Below are 22,226 nucleotides of genomic sequence, written 5' to 3' on the forward strand. Positions count from 1 at the left end.
CGACTTCCACGTGTGGCTCCTACAGTCCTCCTGCTGCACCTGTGGATCATGATGTGATTCCAGCAGAAGATCCCAAAGGCCTAGGGAGCAGGGAGCCATTAGAGGGAAGGAGCTTGAATCCCTGGATGGCTTTCTGAGCAGAGTGAATGTGCATGGATGGACACACACACACACACACACACACACACACACACACACACACCGAGGTCTTTTAGGACCTGAGAAGGAGACAATTGTTTACTGAAGTCTGGAGGAGGGGACCATCAGAGCAGTTGCTGCATCACCCAACTGCAGACCGCCCAGGGCATCACCCTGGTAGGATGGTGGCAGAGAAGCACTTAGATTAAACAGAAGATTGAGAGGTCATCGCACTTGGACTTTTTTTTTTTTTTCTGGCACGAGGTATTGAACCCAGAGATATTCTACCTCTGAGTTACACACTAAACCTTTTCCATTTTTTAAAATTTTGAAACAGGGTCTTGATAAATTGCAGAGGCCAACTTGAACCTGTGATCCTCCTGTTTCAGCCTCCTGAGTACTGGGATTACAGGAGTGCCCCACCACGCCCAGTTTAGGCGTGGATTTACGTTCAAGGCCTACCATTTTCTAGCTCCAAGACTGAACGAATTTACTGTCTCTGAAGCTCAGTTTCCTTTTCTGCAGCGGAAGTATAAAGCACCCCCATCTCACCATGTTGCCATGAAGTTTAAATCAGCATGTGATGAGGCCTCAGCGTGGTTCCTGACCAGGGCATACAGTCATCACGGGGGTGCTCCTTTTTCTCTATGAACAAGATCCATCACCCTGGCCGCTTTTCACTCAAAAGCCAGAGGCAAAGAGATCCCAAAAGCAAAGGTCCTTGAGGTTGAATTTCCAGTATCCCTTCATCTAGACACCTTCCGCAGGTATGCCGAGGACTGTACTCACCCGCTCATTTGCACATCCTAAAGTTAAATGTAGAGGGCCATAGGACCACCACGCATCATGGTAGGTTCTGGGGTTGTAACAGCTGAAGCAGCTCAGGGCCCAGGAGCTGAGTTACAGAAGTAAAGATACAAATTAGAAAATAAAGCTTGAATGGAAAGGTAGGGGAGAAGGAAGACTGAACTTGATTAATGAAGGTCTACATCCGAATATGTGTAAAATTATGAATATGGCATGGTTACCCTGGACTTTCATTGGTGGGAGGGGAGAAGGGAAAACAGGGGCAGGGGGGAGAGGGCACCAAGTATAGTTTAAATTTATACCATTTATGTTCAATAAAAAATAAATAAATAAATAAATAAATAAATAGAAAATAATAATAATAGTAAGTTGAAGGGCTACACTTACTAATTTAATCATTCAACAAATTCTAAGCAGGGCAAAGTGGTCCATGCCTGTAATACCAGTACTTGGGGATGAGACAGGAGGATCATAGGTTTGAGGCCAGCCTCGGCAACTTAACAAGGTCCTCGGCAATTTAGCAAGACCTTATTTAAAAACAAAAATAAAATAAAACAGGACTGAGGGTGTAACTGAGAGGTAGAATGCTCCTGGGTTCAATTCTCAGTACCACAAAACAAACGGGCCAAAATACTGAGCATGAAAACGTTCCAGACACCGTAGAGGAGTTCATCTGTGAGCAAAACAGAAAGAAAAAAGAAGTCTCTGCGCTCAGGAGGATGACATCCCAGCTCATGTATGGATGATCCACCAAATAGCAAGCGCAGCGTGTTTTATGTTAGAGGGTGGGCAGACCCAGGGAGAGACATTGGGCCTGTGTGGGAGTGGGGATGCCACCGTAGGGCAGCCACGGAAATCCCTGGCCTGGGTGATATGTACGCAGAAGCCATATTGAGGCCTCAGCGAAGAAGAGTGTTCCAAGCAGAGAAGGAACGGGCAAAGAACCACAGCAGGTGCCCAGAAGAACAGCAGGGAGGCTGAGCCCCTGCACCCTGGCACACCCACTCTATGTCCATGGAGGGCGCAGGTCTTCCATGAGGGTGCAGGCATGGAGAGGCTGGACAAGGGCAGATATGAAATAGATGTGAGACAAGTGTCTTCGCGTTAGCTGCCCTGTGGACGCTTGTGCTCTCTCCTTTCCTACCCAGAGATAAGGTGGTCGCAGCTCTGCGGGTTAGCAGCCAGGAGGGAGCGAAGCTCTGGCAAGTAAGTCCTTGCTCCAGTGACATGACCCCGAGTTCAAGAGAAGCCAGGTTGCACTGGACAATGCAGGCCAAGTGACGTCATCAAGGGGCACAGGGCAGGGCAGGCACGCAACGGTGGCCTCCAGGCTCCCTCCCCGTGGCCACACCACCTCTTCAGGAGAAGGGTTTGCTGGGGAGTCACTGTCTGTTTGTGTTCTACCTGGAAACCCCAAAGCTTCAAGGTGAAGATGTCCTGGTCCTCACCAGTCCTTCCCATTGTTTTGCTGGTTCTGAGATTCTCATGCCCTGGGTGGGGGCTCAAGGGCCACCCAGGACAGTAGATCCTTGGGGAATCTGGAAACCTGGTACCCTGAGCCCCTGCATTTCACATGCTCAATTTTTAAGACAATTGTTTCCCTGTTTGGAGCTGGTCAAGTATGAGCTTTTAAAATTGTATCGACTTTATTCATTTTTTTTACGGTACTAGGAATGGAACCCAGGGGCATTCTACCTCAGAGCAACACCCCCCCAGCCCTATTTTTTATTCTTTATTTTGAAATAGGGTATCACCGAGTTACAAAGGACCTCACTAAGTAAGAGCTGAGGCTGTCTGTGAACCTTGATCCTCTTGTCTCAGCCTCCCAAATACGGGGATTACAAGTATGCATCACCATGCCTGGCTAATCATTCTTTAAATAGTTGATATCTATCCTTGTACAAAACTCCCAAAGTCATGGAATGAAACCTCCCTTTAGTGCTGTCCCCAGGCTACTTAATACCCTTGCCAGCCCAGCCAAAGTTCTCAGTGTCTTGTGCTTCCACGGTCCACAAGAGATCATGCTGCTTTCTCTCCATCTCCCCTCCCCGCCCTCTAGTACAAATTGTTCTTTCCTCTGGTTTAACCATAAATCACTACAGGAAGAGACTCCTCATTCTTCTTTTAATGGCTGCATAGTATTCCATTGTGTGAGTGAACCCTGATTTATTTAACCAGCCCCCCAACCCCTTGAAGGATATTTGGGGCTTTGCCAGCGTTCTGCTGTTGCAAACAAAGCGATAATGAATAGCCTTGTGTACACAGCATTGTGTCCCTGCTTGATCATATCAGGGGGATGGCTTTTCTGGAAGTGGAATTCCTCTTTCGAAGGGTGTGTGCACTTGCGCCTTTGATGGATGCTGTCAAGGTACCTTCTTAGAGTTGTTCTAGCTCCCTTGGAATCGGTCATGAGGAAAGCACCTCTTTCAGCACACGCCCTCAGCCACGAAGCTCATTTTCAGAACTTCCATCCCTGCAGATCCAAGAGGAGAAAAATGGAATCAGGTGAATCTGGTTTATTTTCCCTGGAACTCTGTGATAATGAGGGAGCTGTCTCCCTGCAGAGGGGCTGGCCTCTCGAGTCCACGCTATGCTCCTTTTTTGCCCCTCTGGATCTAGAAGGGAAACTCCATGGATGATGGCATCACTGGGGCCCCCTTGCTGGGCCTGGGGGATGAGGAGGAGAGTAGACAGAGAAGAGGCAGCCCTGCAGCCTCACCGAGTCTTGCCTAGCACTGTGGCCACGGGGTGCAGAGCCCTGCCTGGCGCGGGCTCCCCAGAGGCTGTGTAGTTCCCTCCTGCCTTCTCACTGTGGCTCCACATCCCAGTCCACAGCTCTGCAGGGAGCGCCATCACCAAGCTCTCTTCACAGGCCCTTGCCCGGTGCCACCTACATCCTTCCTAGACTCTGATGGACACAAATAATCTTTCCAGAAAAATGTAATATGCTAATCTGTGGGGGTAGTTTGGTGTTAGAGCTCAACATCAGAAGTTTCACGTCTAAGAAAAAAATTGATAAATTACATGTCTAAAAGAAGGAGAAGAAGAAAAACTAAGAAGGGGGCCTCCAAAACTTTCCAGTCACTTTCCTGGAAACAAAGGCCACACCCCTTCCCACCAGCCAGCTACCCTTCCAGCATGGTGCCAGTCTGAACTTTTCTACTTGGGAGAGTCTAAAATATTCATGCTTGTTCCCCACATCTATTTTTTTTCTTATTAATCCAGCATCTCTGGGTATCTCCAGATACCACCACTGCTCAACAGAAGCACCACCCTCACCCGCCAGGTTCATGTCAGGCCCTGTCAATCACCCAGGTCAGGAAACTCCTAGGCTCAGGACTTCTCTCAAAGTGAAGTTTAAACTCTGATAAGCTCACCTGCATAATGCCATAGTTGCTTATTGAGGACCTATTATGTACTTAGATCTGAGGAAGGAAAGAAAGATAAATAAAAGATGCTTTTCTCCCTTTAAAAAGCTTCTAGTCTGGGAATATGTTGGAACCAGTAAACTGATAACTGATGCCAGTCATCAGTGGGTCAAAAGCCTATTGACGCGAGGCATGGAGGAACAAACCTGTAATCCTAGCACTTGGGAGGCTGAGACAGGAGGGCCGCAGGTTTGAGTCCAGCCTCGGCAACCTAGAGAGACCTTGAGCAACTTAGCAAGGCCTGTTTCAAAATAAAAAGGGCTGGAGTTGCAGCTTGGAAGTGGGATGCCTCTGAGTTCAATCCCTAGTACTCCTCTAAGAAAAAAAAGAGCCTATCAAATTTATACAAAATAAGGATAAATAGTGACCCTGAATTCAAGAATCCCAGAAATTCACTAATTCAACAATTTTTTTTTAGAACCAAATAGATAGTGAGCTTGGACAACACAGAATTTCCTTGAAATTAAGCAGGTCCAAAATAAGCAGTTCACAAGGTATGCTGTGTTCCAGGAAATATTGATGAAAAATGATTGATGCTGAGACATTCCCTGGTCCAGTTCTGAGAGTTCGAGGGGAAAGAAATGTCTTCTGGCCTCCAGGAACCACATCAAGGCATTGGCAATAGAAAAGTCATTCCAGCAAGGAACATCCTCAGCCAAAAGATGACTGGGAAGTGTCTACAGAGGTCTGAGGGGGAAAAACACTGTGACTCAAGTAAAGTATACCCAGTCAAGTTGTCATGCAAGCATAAAAGCAACAGAAAAATGTTTTGGAACATAAAATATATTATGAAATAACCACTCCTGCTCCTTTTTGAAAAATTAAAAAAAAAATTAGTGTGATATTCAGTGTCAGCAGTGGAACCATGCCTATGAAGTTCTGAACATGAGGAAGAATTTTATACCCAGCCAAGTATTTCTATTACAAAGGCAACAGTCAGCCTCCAGCATGCGGAGCTCAGAGCAAATAGCCCAATAATTCTGACTTGATTAAAAAAAAGGGCAGGCTTGGTAAAGTCTAGCTGAGTTTTCTTTATGCTGTCATAACTTAAAGTATTCACTTACAGCCTCCAGACCCAACTCTCACATGCAGAAACTTTCAGGTCATGCGGGATTCCATCCCACAAATACTTCCTTTGCCCAGAAGAAAGACTGTGGAGCCCTTCTCTACTCGGTGATAGTTCCTCTTTCTTGGAGTCTCCCTTGCCACCAACACTTCCTGATGGGCTTCTTCCTGCTCAGCAGAATGTGTCTCAGCATCTGGAGCACCAAGTTCCTGCTCGTCAGCTTGATGGAGAGTGGACAGTGGCCCCAGCCTCACCTCACTGCATCCCGGGAGGAGACTCACTCTCCTTGGCAGCATCTCATTGCTGCTGCCGCAGGGCCTATGGGATTCCCAGATTTTTATCCACAGGAGGGATTTTTCTCTGTTCGACTTCTTGAGCTCTCTGTGTGCCATGAGTGAGTGGCCTGTGGCCATTGCGTGTGCGTGGGGATTTCTGTTCACCCCATCGTGGGAGACAAGTGGGAAGAAAAGCCAATGTGGAACTATGTTAAGGATGCACCTGCTTTCTTCCTCTCTTCCCCCAGGAGATAAACCAGGTGCAGTGCAGGCCAGTTTTCTTTTCAACTGTCACTTGGAAAGTTCTCCTTGCCCTTGGCCAGCTTGGGAAAGATGAGCCCAGGGGAGGCTTGGGTGGGTACCACTCGTTTATTTTTTTGAGACTTAAGCTCAAAAAAGCCAGATTCAATCTTCAGAAGCTTATCTTTATGGTTTCCATTTTATTGAATCTCATTTTGCTAATTCCTCGGTGACTTCACACTTGCTATTAGCCATAATGGGTTCTTTATTGGTTTACCCCTAATAATATGTTAATTGATAGCTCTTATTGCTTTAAAACTCGAGTTTTCCCACCTGGAGAAGCCTAGACAATCAAGCCATTGCTAATAAGGCCCAGATAGGGGGGAGATTTGCAGGATTCCAAACCTGAGGGGGAGGTCGTTTATGCAGTGATGCCCCTTCGCTGGTTCCGAGAGGCACGTTGCTCGGGTGGCAGGGAGGGTGAATGGGCAGCCTCGGCGGGGGCCCAGACGTCTTGGCCTTGAAAAGCCGCCGCCTGACAGGCAGCTGAGGGGGCTCGCGAAATCAGCTTGTTGCTGCATCCAAAGACACACAATACCAGGACGACATCATGTTCAGCTATTTGTAAACCGAGCAGGAGCCGAGGAAACATCCCGCTCAGAAGGAAAACATTGATCTGAAGAGGCTTGGAGTGGGGCTCGAGCCTCAGCAAGCGAGAAAGGGCCTCCTTCAGCTGACACAATAAATTAGTTCAAAGCCGATGACAGCCTGGAAGATTACCCACCGCCCCTCGAAGGAGGCAACGCTCTGGTCCCCTTCACGAAAACACAGATAAAAATTGTGTTCTTCTCCTCTAATGAGGCAAGCTCAGATATAAGTCAATAGAGCAATTCATTAACAAATCTAATGAAATCCCCCGGGCTGCAGCGAGCTGGCAAAGAAAGCCTCCTCGGGCGACGGTCCATATGTTGAGGGTCAGATTGCTGAGTGGTTTCCTCTGGCCCATTCTCTGCCCACATATGGCAGTTAAGGTCACTGTTATCAGACACTTTCTCTGTACACAAAACAAAATTTCCATATGGCCCATGGAAATGGCCCGGCCCGGCTCCTGGGCAGCTTCCCACGGCTCTCTCTTTGTGCGGCGCTGGTTAGAAGTGTAAAAAAGGGTGTGAGGGGTTACCTCGTCACTCAATTGCGCCTGCTTTGTGCGTCAGTCCAATTTAGGGAAAATCTGCATCACTTTTTCCTCCGTCTTTCAGGCTCAAACGCTCATGTCAGTCTATTAGAACGTGATGGCAGTACTGATCGCTGCCTCCGCATTTAAATCCTTTTGAAACCGCGGTGACCTGCTGGAGAGGGTTCCGAGGGGGAAGGACGGTCTCCAGGCTCTTTCAAATCCACATCAATAAAGGCCTTTCCTGGCTTAAAGTGGCCCCTCAGATTGAGCCCCACAGAGCCCCGAAAAAAAGCCCAACACGATTGTCATGGATATTACATGACAGTAACAAGAACAGGCCAGCGAAGACAAGCCTCCTTGCTGCAAAAAAACTGGACGGGCCTTTCTGCGCGATCAGGTCCTTGGATTGTTGACAGCCCAATAAATAGGCTGTTTAACCCTTTGAAAGTGAATAAAGAGGGTGTAGACAAATGCTTTCTGATGGAGTTTGTGCATGTAATGGGCAACAGAGTACACACACCCGAGGACTTTGGGGACCTGGGGGGTGGCAGGGGCCGGCCGAGGGAAGCGGAGGTTGCTGGGGTTTCTTAGGAAATGGACAGAATGAGGCAGGGGTCAGGGAGCCCCGGTCTGGACATGCCATGCGGTGGCCGGAATGTTCGGACATTTCACAGCCAGCTCCCATGGCTTGCCAACATCTGGCGCTCGGGAAAGTGTGGGGAGAGGTCCCAGGATCCCTGCCCCCATAGACTTTGGAGTTCCTTAACACGGAGAGTTCAGACTGTGCAGACAGTCAGCTCATGTGTCTAGAAGTCACCTCAGTTATCGTAACTGAGAAAAGATGAGCCCTGGCCTGCTGACCGGGAAACTGAGGCACCTGGTGGTAAAAGATGAATAGCTGGTGAGGGGTGGAAGCCGCTTAGAACAGTCCTGCCTCCTCCACTGTCCTGCGTCTGGGCCCGGGCCTCCCATTGTCTGGGAACGGGAGAATCCTGCCCATTGTCTTAATAAACACAAATGCAGTTTCTCTTTCCCTCCCCCTCCCCCTCTCTCCATCTGACTTCGGGTAGAAATATATTTCTCTTGACCTAAGAAGCCAAAATAAACAGAGGAATGAAAACTGCCTCCCAGAAATGTAAAATTATGCATATTGCCTGCAATTTCATAAGCTGTTTTGGTTACCATTGAAATGACTCCCCCGTGACCCACAATTCTCGAGACTTGGCAGCCGGGTGTTTCCATAAATCCAAACACTACTGTTCCTAACCTCTGACTGTACTTTAACTGGGAAGGTCCCTTTTAATTCATTTAGCTCATTTTAATTGTCTTGGGGGTGCCGAGCGTGCTCCTCGGCCGGCCAGGCTGGCGGGGAAGCTGATTGCCGGGGCTCGGCTGCCATTCACCAAGGCCCCTCATGAAAATGCATGCCGGCTCCGGCACCCCTCGGTAATTGTAATATTTCTTCCTCACTGTTTATGTCAGAGAATCATTACTGGAAGAGGCTGACACATCTGACGTGTGTGCCATCGACACACATTAGGTGGTCCTTAGACAATTTTTAGACAAAGTTTAGTCGCTGTAGCAGAAGCCCAGCCCTGTTCTAAGCCACAGAAATAAAAAGGCAACGCATCTCCTCGTGTTGGCTCCTCCTGCATTATAATTAGCCCTATCCGTGTGCGTCTTTTTCTCCCCTCTTGGAGACTGTGAAGTTATTAGGGGCTGGGGCTGGGTCATAACCCTGTGAGTGGCTCCCCACCCAGCGCCTGAAGGCGGTGTTGTTCTTGTGAGCTACAATATCTTTACTATGGTATCTCCTTTAATGATTCTATCAAACGAACGAACGAGTCTTTCGCTTCTTCATTTGATTCATCCTCAAATGAATGGTTCCTTTACCATCTAACAGAGATAAAGGCCCGATGCCCAGAGAGGCTAAGCAACTTGACCAGAATTAAACAGCTCATATGCCGGAATTCAAACCGGTACACACTCTACCCTGCTTCCCTGCGCGACGCGGGGCCCGGCGCTGTCAGCAGTCAGTAGGCTTGTTCACACGTCCCAGCTGCAGTTTACAGATATTCTGGCATTGGTCTTGCCCTCGTGGGTGGACCCTGAGCTCCTTGGTTCTCCGGCTTCTCACCTGCTTTAGGCCCTTGCTGTGTTTCCGACAGGCTGGGCTCCCATTTAAAGTAGGATCAATCGGCGTTAAAGAAACGTCTTGTAATTGCTGGTGTCTGACTACGGAGCAGTAAATGAGCGTCTTCCACCTCCTGATTTGAGAGCTCCTGCTCTGGTTGCAAGAGGAAAGCAAATCAATGGCTCGAGAAGGAACAGGAGTGGGTTTTTTTTTTTTTAATAAACCACACTTTAGATACTCGATCTCTAAGTTATTACAAATTATAAGGTTAAGACCTCTTAGACGAATCCTAGCTGCTTAAAAATTTAAAACTCCAGGGTAAAGCTGAGAAGCGCTAATGAGCTTGAGGCTAGGAAATATCAGAGCGCGCTAGAGAGGCGTGTTGCAGAGAGCTGAGGAGTGCGGGGGGCCGGCGTGAGGCATGAGGCGCTGCGGGAGGGTCTGTCCTGGGGAGGCCGGGCCACAGGAGGGGTGCAGAGAGGCGGAAAAGGGAAAGAAGGCAGCTTAGAACATTCTGGCTCAGACAGCCGGCGGGTTCTCTGATGGAGAACTGTCACCTGTGAGATCCTCCTAATGTCTCACTATGTCAACGCTGCATTGGGTTTCCCTGGTACATCCCTTCTGTCACTGAGGGAAGGAAGAAAAGCATTTTTATGAACTGTAGTACTTCACACCAAGGTTGGAGAGAGAGAGAGAGAGAGAGAGAGAGAGAGAGAGAGAGAGAGAGAGAACCTTTCATGGGGAATCCGATTAAAATCTCTAAGAAAATACAGCAGAGCCAGGCGTGGTGGCGCATGCCTGTCATCTCAGTACTTGGAAGGCTGAGACAGAAGGATCAGGTTCAAGGGCAGCCTCCGCAACTTAGACCCTGCTTCAAAATACAAAGTAAAAAGAGGGTTGGGGGTGCTAGAATGCCCCTGGGTTCAATCCCCTAGTACGACGAGAAAAGAAAAAGAAAGAGGAAGAAAGAAAATACAGCAGGCAGAAGCGACATGCAGTATTTATTTTCCCAGTGGAAATGTAAACAGAGGCCAGAGAAGATGAAAATATTTAGAGAACAAATTCATCCGACCCAATTAAATGCTCCAGAAGTGCCTGCCTCACACAGAAGGGCAGCTCTGGCGGCCATCACCCAGCTTGGGTCTCACATCCCTCGTACCCCCCAGATTCTCTATGTTAAACAGCCCCCTAGCTCACCACCGCGCACACCACCCCTGGGGCTCACAGGGCCCAAAAGGGTCGGATGACGTTCTGACTCACGTTCAAAGCTTCTGCTGGTACTCAAGATGCCAGTTCTCCAGTTGTTCCTATTTCCTGGAGTGTTGGCTATCGCCTTCTCACGGGCCCAACCTCTTATTCTGGGCTTCACTCCCACAGCCCTGGACCAGGAACAGCCCCCAGTGAGACCCTCACGTTGTCCTGGGGCTCCCTTCTGACCTCCAGCATCCCAACCCAAGGCAAACAAGAAATCCTCAAATGGCCTCATTTTAATTAACGGTGCTAAAATGGGCCCATTTGGGAGGGGAGGTTCCTGTTTGTTCAACACAAGCACTCTCTCTCTCTCTCTCTCTCTCTCTCTCTCTCTCTCTCTCTCTCTGGCCTGACTTGGGTCTGAGTTTCACATTTAAAATTAAATTATGCTTGGGATAATATTGTCTTGAGCTCACAGTTACTGACATGGATATTGACAAAGACTTAGCTGGTATTTTAATAAGAAAACAAAGTACGGGAAAAAGGCGCCAGAGTTTCCAGGCGGATCATTAAGAAGCCACGGCAGAGGCCGGGGCGGGTGGTGACTGCATCACAGTTTGTCATACAACTTAAACTTCTTTTGACATCTAGTTATGTCGAAATGTGACTGATCACCCAGGGGTTGGAGCTCCTGAGAGGGAGAAGTTCACTGACAGACAGCAGCGCGCCCGGCTCTTAAATGAGAATCAAGAGAAAGTAGCATCCGGGCTTCCTGACAGTCCGCAGCTGCTACCTGGCTCTGTCTCACGGAGGCAGGCCTGTTCTGATGAGGACACCTATTAGCATCTGCACACTTCTGTCTCATTACCGCACATCTGCCCACCTTGATTCCAGCGATGCCGCCTCTCATCTGACAGCTCATGCATTGTGAGGACCGGGTACTCAGGAGCTGGGTACCGTGGGCTCACTGGCTCTGCTTTCATTTTCTAAAGACTGGTGCACAGTTTGACAGTACCATGCTGTGGAGCTAAAGGAGGTAATTAACATACCGGGCAGTTCCCAAACAAAGCTGAGATGCAGATTCCGGGTAAAGCCACCACTGTGGGAGAGGGATGTTTGTGAGGCTGGGGGACAGATGCTGTTGTAGACCTTAGCTCTTCGCCTGGTCCCGTGGCTGACAGCCACACGCCAAAGATGAGCTTAATTTCTTGACATTTCAAACTAAAAGAACAAGACAAAGTTTGGCTTCAGTGTTGATCAACTTAACCACTAATATATTTTTTTGTTTTGTTGCTTTTGTTCTTGGTGTGTGTGTGTGTGTGTGTGTGTGTGTGTGTGTGTGTGTGTGTGTGTGTGTTTACTGGGTATTGAAACTAGGAACAATCTACCTCTGAGCTATAACCCCAGCCATATACATATGGTAATGGGGACTGAGCCCCGGGACATTCTACCTTCAAGCTACACCCCAGCCCAATTTTATTTTTATTTTGAAACAGGAGCTCGCTAAGTTGCTGAGGCTGTCCTCGAACCTGCAACCCTTCTGTCTCAGCCTCCCAAGTACTGGGGTGACAGGTGTGCGCCACCTCGCCCGGCTCAACCACCAGTATCTTGACTTTGGAATTTTTCTGCAGTAACCTCGCTCTCAGCTGTGCCTGATGCTTTGAAGGCACGTCCCAGGGTTGGAGGAGACAGAGGGAGACTTCACTGGCACTCAGTTTCCTCTCGTCAAAATAGCAGGCAGATGCGGCTCCATTTATGTAAAAGAACCGCTTCACACACCCACCTTGATGCCAGCAGCGCCTACCCCGCCACAGCCCGCAGGAATGATGCGGAACCTAGCGGAACACCAGATCGGAAGGGTAGAAACCCTGCGCTCGGTTCCAGTCACCAAAGGAATTGCCTTACCCACCTCTCCTGGACAGAAGGAAGGCCCTCCGTGCTCAGACCGTCTAGGTTGGCAAAGGCCTTGGGCGTTCCTGAGTTCCGGGTGGAGGCTGAGGTCCCTGGTATGGGGAAGGTTCAGCATGAAACTCTGGACCCTCTGAAGGGAGAAACATGCAGCCCCCTGCTGCCCCCACCTCAACCTGCTAACAGAGGAGACAATAGAATTTGGCCAGAAGGATGAAAGTTGCCCACTGAGACCCAAACCCAAAGGACCCCAAGGGAGCCCAAGCTGGTCCCCGAGGAGCGCCAGGCAGCCTAGGAAGCGGTTGCATTTGGAGCCACTTAGGAGACTCCTGGCTCCCCTCCCGGCGCCCACGGCTTTCATCCCTCTGATATTTCTTTGTTCTCCCGCTCGCTGAGGGTTTGTATGGGTTAATGGAAAAATTACTGCTATTTTGCAACAATGCAATCAAAGTCAGTTCAGCAAACCCTGATAAAGTGAGAATAGCTTATTCAGATTGAGCTGGCAGGCCTGAACTCACAATTGCAAAGTTTGAATACAAAATAAGATATTCCTCCTTTAAAAAAAAAAAAAAGACAGAATCCGTTGTCATTCATGCTAAAAAGGCATTACAGACTGTCGACACTGTACAGAAAAATAGGATGTGTTGACCTTTTTATTATAGACTTTTCTCTACTGTTGCCCCTCTTTCAACTGCACATGCCCCCCCAGCTCCCCCCGCCCCTCTCTGCACTCATACACACTCTCTTCAGCTGTATGTTATCTCAAATAATTACCCTCGCTTCTGGCTGTCCCTGGTGACTTCTGCTGCTAAAAAAGCTACTCATTGTCGGAGACTGAAGAGGGATTTCAAACCTGCTTCTTGTGGCCGGGCAACGGCTCTTAATTAACCACTCAGGTATTGTGGAAGCCCCAGCCCAGCCCGCTTCCATATGGCTGGAACATGTCGGCAGTGATAATCATGGAAGAAAATATTGTATCAAAAAAGAGCTCACACAACCGAAAGCTTGTGCAAATTATTTTTAATGATTCTTCCGCTGGTAAGTCCGCTTGTTTGTTGTTTCAAGCAGAGAGGGAGGGGTGCGTTTGTCCTTGACCCAGATCCCCCAGCCCACCCTCTTTTGTGCCCCCCACCCTAAGTGTCTGATCCTGAGAACTGTCATAAAGCATCTGCCCCGGGTAGCGAAGCCCCTCCAGACGCCCTAGAAAGCTTCCCCCGCTATAATTTTCATACACTTGTTTCTACTGGGTGCCTAGCTGTTCTCAGATGCACCGGCGTGCGCACACAGAATTCAGATTTCCCACAAACAAGTGATTCGCAGTAACTCCCCGAGCCAGCCAGGCGGTGCCTCACATACTCAGGCTTCTGGTATTTCTTGCTTTAAATAACGGGGGTGTGTGGGGGAAGGCGAGGTTTATACATCTAATTAATAGGAAGCTGCGTTTACATTTCCAACCCACCCGTCCACCGCGCACGGTGTCACTCGGCATTATGTATGATTTTACTTTGCGACAGAAACCATTACATTTAAAAATTCATTACAGCAAGGTTAGTTAGACACATGATGGATGCGGCTTTAATCCTGCCATATATTATTACAGTTAAAATGTAAACGATGAAAAATATTTTGTGCTTATCAGCATTTATGTGGAAATGTGTTTTACAGTGATATATGGTGTTATATTTCTATTATTGTGATGAAAAGAAAGCAGTACAAGGAGACAAAGTGTTTATTAAAACACGGTTACCCTGGATCACATGTTCCTGTTGTCCACGACTCCAAGCGTGTTCGCTGAGGGCGTCTGTCCAAGACAACTGTGAAATGCGTTTGCAGTGCGCATCGGGCTAAGTTTTCTCTTCTGATTACAGCTCTTTTTACTAGACAAATATTAATTCAAAAGGCATGTAGAATGCTGTGAAGTTGGCAGCCCTGTTTTATTTTCGACATGGTTAAAAATACGTACACCCGTGAGCGTGTGTATGTGTGCGTGTGAGAGCATGCATGTGTATGTGTGCGTGTATGTGAGAGCATGCATGTGCATGTGTGTGTGTGTGTGTGTGTGCGCGCGCGCGCATGTGGAGAGACATCATTGATGGTTATATAAAGAAGGCTTGCATGTTTATTTTGTACTATCATCGCGGGAAAGCAGGCCTCCCAATGGAACCACCTTTCCAAAACGATGTCATGGGGAGAACCCCATATAACCCCGTTAGAGTGATAATTAACATGGTGGAAAGAAACATCAAGCTTCACTTTCCAATCAGGTGAGCACAAAAGGCAAAGGCCACGTTGGGCACATTCCGGGTCCGCCCGCGCGGGGGGTTGTTAGTGGTGACCATGGAAGGACTGACGGGCCAGGCGCGCGGCTGCGTCTCCCAGGGAAGTTACCTCCTACCTCCTCCTGCCAAGTTCACTCAATGTGGTTCCTGCCGCCCGCACCCTTCTCTTTTATTTATTTTTTTACTTTTGCCAGTGTAGAACAATGGTATATCCAGCTACAAAATGAAGTAGAACACAAGAAGAAAAATAAACCTTCATTAGTAACAACCAAAAAAAGGAAAAGAAAATTTATTACTAAACCCTATTTATAGAAACTGGACAAAAGACAAAAGGGCCTTCCTAACATTCTCCACTGCGCGGCTCATCAGCTGGGACAAGATGTTAAGTATCTTCTCACGGAGCCTTTGGAGTTAGACTATTGTAATAATGTTGACTCGGGTGCCCAGGAAGCCCATCCATAAAGGTGTGCTTACGCGTTACCTGGCTCACTCCATAAAGTGTAACTCTTTCTCTCCTGTTCCTGTTGATGACAGCTCTTGTAATAGATTTGGAATTGACCAGACTTGAAAATCAATTCCACCTTCCCCTCCTTTCATTCAGCGTCCGGAGTGTCTCCTGGGATGAGGGCAATGAAGGCGTAATGTGAATTTCCATAAGGTTTATTCTCCCACCACCGGGCTCTTTCTCTTCTTCTAACATCTGCTTGTAGGAGGATGCCCTTGTGTACATTAGCACTGTAAAGTTTCACACCCTTTGGCACAGGAAACTGGGAAGCGGGAGCCAAGCATAACACAGGCCCGGGTATTTCCTATCTCAGCGCTCTCTCTCCCAGGCGCACCTCTGCTGCCTGTACTTGTTATCTTTAGGAAGTGCAAGGTGGAGGAGAGAGAAAGCTTATCTGGCTTCCATCCTAGTTATAAGACACCCAGCTCCTCCCTTACACCTTGGGAACATTGCCACGGAGGGGTCACATCCGCTCAGATTCACCAGTGACTGAACATGGGCCGCGACCTACGCCTTCCCCTCTGTGTCCCTTTGTCTGTGGTATAAAACCAGCTCAGCTGATTTCTTCCAAAGCACCGGCTATAGGAACTGTGAGAAGGTGGAACCCAGCATTCTCTCCTCAACATGGTCTTTCTCTTTCTTACATTAATAGTCCTTTTTTTTAAAAAAAAAAGGGGGAAAATTATATAGATAAATATATATAAGCATATATAAATCATATATCAGTATATTAATTATATATAATTTTATATACATTTATGTATATATATTACATGTATAATTTTATTTTAAAGATTAGTACACACACACACACACACACACACACACACACACACACACACACACAGACTTTCTCAAGGAAACAGAAGCTCTGGAAATAACTAGCCTGAAGCACACACCGTTAGTTAGTCCATTTTCCTGTTTAAAGAATTTCCCAAGCCAGGATCCAAGAAGCTGCAGACTGACCCGAAGTTGCCCTATTAAATGTATTTATTTCTAGAAGCTGAAGAATATTTGCTGAAAGCTGGATTATCACTTGGTAGACCACCAGCAGCTGTTGAAAACCAGGACATAAAAGCTTGTTTATGTCTTTAATGGCCCACTTAATGATGGAGCAAGTGTGTGATTCATAATAAAATGCCAAGGAATAATCTTAATACCCTGATGCACGGCACTAGTGAATTAGGAAACATCTGCTATGTCATAAAAGAGCATTTTATTTGGGGTCTACATTAAAAACATGATTCCATGGAGTTCTACTGATTTATATTGTACACAACAAATTATGATGTCTTGAAGCAATTATACTTTACAATTAAACCTACAAGGCCACTCTTGGAAAAAAAAAAAAGAAAAAAGTTCTTCCTGGTCTTTCTTATTCTAGATTGTTGAAACACACACCATAGCCTTATGTCAGTACATTTCACCCAAGCAATGTTTAAAATCTCTCTCGGGCTGGATGTCATGGCTCATGTCTGTAATTCCAGTACTTGGGAGGCTGAGACAGGAGGATCTCAGGTTTATGGTTAGCAACTTGGTGAGACCCTGTTTCAAAGCAAAATAAATAAATAAATAAATAAATAAATAAATAAATAAAAGGGCTGGGGTGTAGCTGAGAGGTAGAATGCCCTGGATTCAATCTCCTGTACTAAAATAAATAGATAAAGCCGTTCTTAGCATTTGTGCCTCTCCAGAAAGATACCCTGGCTGAATGGTGCTCCTGAAGTCACCCAGTGAAATGGCCATTTGAATTCCCAGGGGAAAATGTAAAAATGATGCCTTCCTGCTGGTCTCTTGTCCAACTCTGAGCCTGGAGCTTATTTTAATGTACTTGGTTGGAGGAAGATTCACACCGTGAGCTTCACTGGAGACAGAGATGGCCAGTTCCCAAAGGCCAAGTCTGTCAAGTGTGGTGGTGGGGAGCGTTTCCCTGGAGAGAGAGATCTGAGGAACCTGAGGCAGGGTGGCCCTAGCTGTGCCCCTGGGAAGGGACAGGTGCTGAAGGGCCGGGGTGTGGCCAGCCAATCTGGGCCCTCGTCCCTCCACTCCAGATGGCGTCTGTCTCCGACACACCCGCTATCACACCAGGAAGCCGTGTGTCACCACCTCCGCTCCCGACACCACTCACGAGTACAGGGACATGTCGATTGCTTCCTGGAGCTGGTCCTCAGAAAGGTCCTCCTGCTGCACAAGACAAAAGACAAGTTATTTTAAAAGCTGGCTGCAGGCAGGCTGGTGGCTGAAGGGCACTGGCTCTTGACCCCGGCTGCCCTGGGATAAAGGATGGAATACCTGTGCTGGACTCGATTTCACTGGCCCGAGGGAGCTCTGGCACACGTGTGTGCGTGCACACACACACACACACACACACACACACACACACAAAGACAAACATAACCAGAGCCATAAAACCCAATGTGGTATATGTGTGTGATTGTGTGTGTGTGTGTGTGTGTGTGTGTGTGTGTGTGTGTCTATGCACAGAAGATCAAACCCGGATCCAATAGCAATTTGTGGTATGTGGTGTGTGTGTGCATGAACAGAGGATCAAACCCAGAGCCTCACACATGCTAAGCATACACTCTACCACAGAGTATCCCAGCCCATGGGTATTTTTTTTTAAGTCCCTAGATATTTCTCATTTGAAGCCAGAGTCAAGAAATGCTGCTCTGGGGAAACAGAACTTTTTTTTTTTAAGTTGAGTGGGTCTTTTGTCATGAAAACACTTCTGTAAGCCCTTTTGGTCTTAAAAAAAAAAATGAGGCTGAGGCTGACCACTGTTGTCGGGAAGGTTAAATGGAGTGGTTGCTATGGAAAACAGGATGGAGGCTCCTCAAAAAATTAAAAATAACATTACCTATGATCCAGAAATTCTATTTCTGGGTATACACACCAAAGAATTGAAATCACGGCCCCAAAGAGATATGTGTATACTTGTGTTCATAATAGCATTATTCACAATAGCCCAAACCTGGAAGCAACTCGTATGTCCATCGACAGATGAACAGATGAGTAAACAAAAGGGAGAATAGACGTATAATAGAATATTATTAGGCCTTAAAAGGGATGGAATTCTGGTTCTCTAACATGGAAGAAACTTGAGGACATTAAGCTAAGTGAAATAAGCCAGACACAAAAGGACACACATATTATTCCACTCCTGTGAGATACTGAGAACAGTCAAACTCAGAGATGGAAGGTAGAAAGATGGTTTCTAAGAGCTGGAGGCGGGGAAAGGAGTGGGAAATAATGACTGGATGGAGACAGAATTTTAATCTGAAAAGATGAAAGAATTATGGAGATGGCTGGTGACAATAGGAACTCACTTAAGGTCACTGAACTGTACCCTCAACAGTGGCTCTGAGGGAAAATTCTATTAAGGATATTTTCCCACAATTTATAATTTTTTAAGAATTTTGAGGAAGCCTACCTGGGCTGCTCTTGGCCAGGGATAAAAAGAGAGTGCCAACAACTGTGTAATAAAATACTGTGGAACTTGGAACTCCTCGCTGGTAAAGACAACCAGAGAGAGGGCTTCAACGCTGGCTGAGATAAGGCGGGGAAGGCCCCCTGGAGACAGAACGATGGGCAGGTAGGAGCGCAGCTGAGGTTGAGGCCCCAGGAGGAACCTGACCAATGAGGCAGGTGTTTTCTCTGTAGCAAAAAGTAGCCTGTGAATTTCCAGAAAGAGCAATGCCTGGCTGGGTGTTGTGGCACACGCCTGTAACCTCAGTACTTGAAAAGTTGAGCCAGGAGGATCATAGGTTCACAAACAGCCTCAGTAACTTAAGCAAGGCCTTCAGCCATTTAGTGAGACCCTGTTTCAAAATAAAAACTAAAATAAGGCTGGAGATCTAGCTCAGAGGTAGAACACCCTGGCTCAATCCCTAGTACCCAAAACAATACATACATAAATAGGGCTGAGAGTGGAGCTCAGAGGTAGAATGCCCTTGAGTTCAATCCGCAATACCAGAAAAATAATGATTAAAAAGATTTTTAAAAACAACATAAAAACCTTCCAAGATTGGTAGGCCATACAAAACCAGACAACAGGCTGAATCTGCCAACCATTGGTCTAGACCCTGTGTAGGACCCTATACCTTCCTTCAAAATCACACAAGCCCATTTTCTGGGCCTGCTCTGACCTAATGTCCAGAGTAACTGAGCCACCAGGACCTGCCCCACAGTATCCAAGAGTGTCCATGGTCAGCTGAAGAAACTGGAGGCAGAAGAGAAGGGAGGGGAGCCGCAGGCCTAACTCTATAGTCTAAGAATTCTAGATGCAAGCAAAACTGCGCTGACCTTCTCCACTTGAGTCCCCGCATGTACAGATGTTAAGAGGACCCCCCCACCCACATTCTTCTCAATCTCCTAGTGGGATCTGTGTTTCCCCACAGATGGGGTTGGCACCTTGGAGAATGAAGAGACAGAGACAGTGCTAAGCAGAGTAGGGCGACAAACATGTGGCTAGTGACCAACGCCAGGTGTAGGACTTGAGATCGAGGAGAGGTAGGCCTAGGCTCAGGCCCCAGGCTGCTTGGCCCAAGTCTCCCTTCCTTCAGTTGGCAGATACATACACCTTTTTTAGTGGTTATTAAAGTAAAGGGAACCCTTGGGGCACACTCAATGTCACACAAGGACTTCCTGGTTCTCAGAGTACCCCAATCAGAGCTCGCCTGTCTGCAGGAGGGACCGGCTTCATGGCTGATGTGGACAAAATCAGAGTTTCCCCCTAACCCTTCCTCCAGCAGCACCACTGGTATCTCTCTCTGGGCCAGTTCCATCCCTTTCTGCCTAGCTCATCTTTTAAATTTTTCAGTACAGCTAGAATCTCCATCCAATCTCTAGCCTTTGCCCAGGAGAACCCGGCAACCAGGAGAGGAGAGGATGCCTTCCACACATCCACTCCAGGTCAGATCCCAGCTGCTTGGAGTGCAGGGCTGCGTGGCTAGGCTCACCCTTCTTCTTTGAAGGGGGACAGAAGCCACTCTGGGAAGTTGGTCCTGCTCTCAGTTTCCCCTGCATGCAAGAAAAGGGATGGGGGTGAAACTTCTTGATGATTAAAAAAGTAATAAACTTAAGAGAGCACTTTTATAATACACATGAACTTGATGAGTCCTCACACCATCTGAGCATCAGTCTGTTAGGAACTATCCCTGCAGGAATGGGCGTTCTAAAGCAAGTATGAGGAATCACCCCGGGTCCCCCAGGGCCAGCATCAAGAACAGAGCAGGTGGAAGCTGGCCTTGAGTCACCTAAGAACAAAACCCGCTTTCTGTTTGTTGGTGGATTTTTTTTTTGGGGGGGAGGAAGGTACTGGAGTCTGAACTCAGGGATATTCTACCTGTGAGATATACCCCAACCCCATTATATTTTTTATTTTGAAACAGCGTCTCACTAAGTTGCTGAGGACCTAGCTAAGTTGCTGAGGCTGGTCTCAAATCTGTGATCCTCCTAAACCAGCCTCTGAAGTAACAGAAGTACAGGCTTGCACTACCATGCCCAGCTGGAGTCTTTCCAGCTGAGTCTATGGCAGCCACCTGATGAGTTTAACAGAAACAAAAAGAAACAAACTTCTTGTCACTCAGGGCCTACGGAACCTGTGGACACCCCCAGCCGTCCTCCAGGCTGCGGTGATGTGGCCAGCCCCAGTTTCCTATTTTGGAGCCCACAACTTCTGTACACGCCCTCCTCTGGCCGGATGTGCCCACTCAACCTATTTTTCAGCCTCCAACCCTTTGTGTACACTGTTCCAACCACTTACAGTTCCTCCTATTCTCATCTTCCCCTCGCAGAGTCCTAGGGCCCAGCTCACATACTCGCTTCTCCACCAAGCTAGGATTCCAGCTCTTCTTTGGCTCCAATCTGGGATTCAGCGCTTCATCAGTAGCCTGGATCTTGTGGCTGAGCCAGACCATAATTTAATGCATATGACCTTGGGGACTTGTACCACCCCTTGAAATCTTGATTTTTCTCTTTTAAAGTGGGAATGTTAACGATGTGTCTATGCCCTGGGGTTTGCTGGGAAGGTAGAGTAAGAGGAGTGTAGCACGCGCAGTACCATGGCTGGCTCAGGGAATGGCAGCCACCATGGTTAGTCAGGTTAAATGGAAACCTACCAAGGTTCCCACTGGACCACAGGCAACTTCAGGGTGGGCTCTGAGCCGAGGCCTCTTTTACATTGTCCCACTGACAGATGCTCACTAAGCAACTACCTGTTTTCCTGGAATTCCACTTTGTGTCATAGGATGAGGCTTAGCAGATTATAAAGCACGGGTCCTTCTATGACTGGTTGAGGAAGAAAAGATTTCAGTCAAGGCACACAGGTAACCAGGTGTGATGGCACTCACCTAGAATTCGGGTACTTGGGTTGCTGAGACAGGAGGATCACAGGTTTCAATTGAACCCAGCAACTTAGTGAGGTCTTCAGCTACTTAGTGAGACTCTGTTTGAAAATAAAAAAATATGTGCTTGTAATCCTAGCATTTGGGAGGCTGAGACAGGAGGATCTGGGTTCACAGCCAGACTCAGCTACTTAGTGAGGCCCTCTGCAACTCAGTGAGACCCTGTTTCAAAATAAAGAATAAAAAATAGGGCTGGGGGTGTAGCTTGGAGGTAGAATGCCCCTGGGTTCCATCCCCAGTATGGCAAAAATAAATAAACAAATAAATAATAAATAAATAAATAACAAAAAGGGCTGGGGGAGACAGAGGAATAAGTCACAATAAGTTTATTCAGTTAAAGGAGAGGAAAAAATACTCCAGAGAATGTGGAGTGGGTGGGCCATCCCAAGACAGGGGCTCTAGCAGTCTGATGGGTAATCGCTGGGTGGGGTAATGGCCCCCTGGGTGTCACCCGGGGTGGAGTCCGAGTCCCCTCTCCCCTGGCTCTCGCTCTTACCTATCGAGCCTGCCTAGTCTAACACTTCCACTTAGGCGACTCCGCTGTGCTGCTTCTCCTCCCTGTCCCTTCTCCTCCCTCCTCCCCTCTAGCTCAGCAGTCCCCAAGTCCAGTTATCTCAGTGCTTCTGCCATGAGATTTTACATATCCAAATGCACTCATTTTATTTTTGTCTATT

This window comes from Muscardinus avellanarius (genome assembly GCF_963383645.1).
Source record: "Muscardinus avellanarius genome assembly, chromosome: 10".
Taxonomy (NCBI): Eukaryota; Metazoa; Chordata; class Mammalia; order Rodentia; family Gliridae; genus Muscardinus; species Muscardinus avellanarius.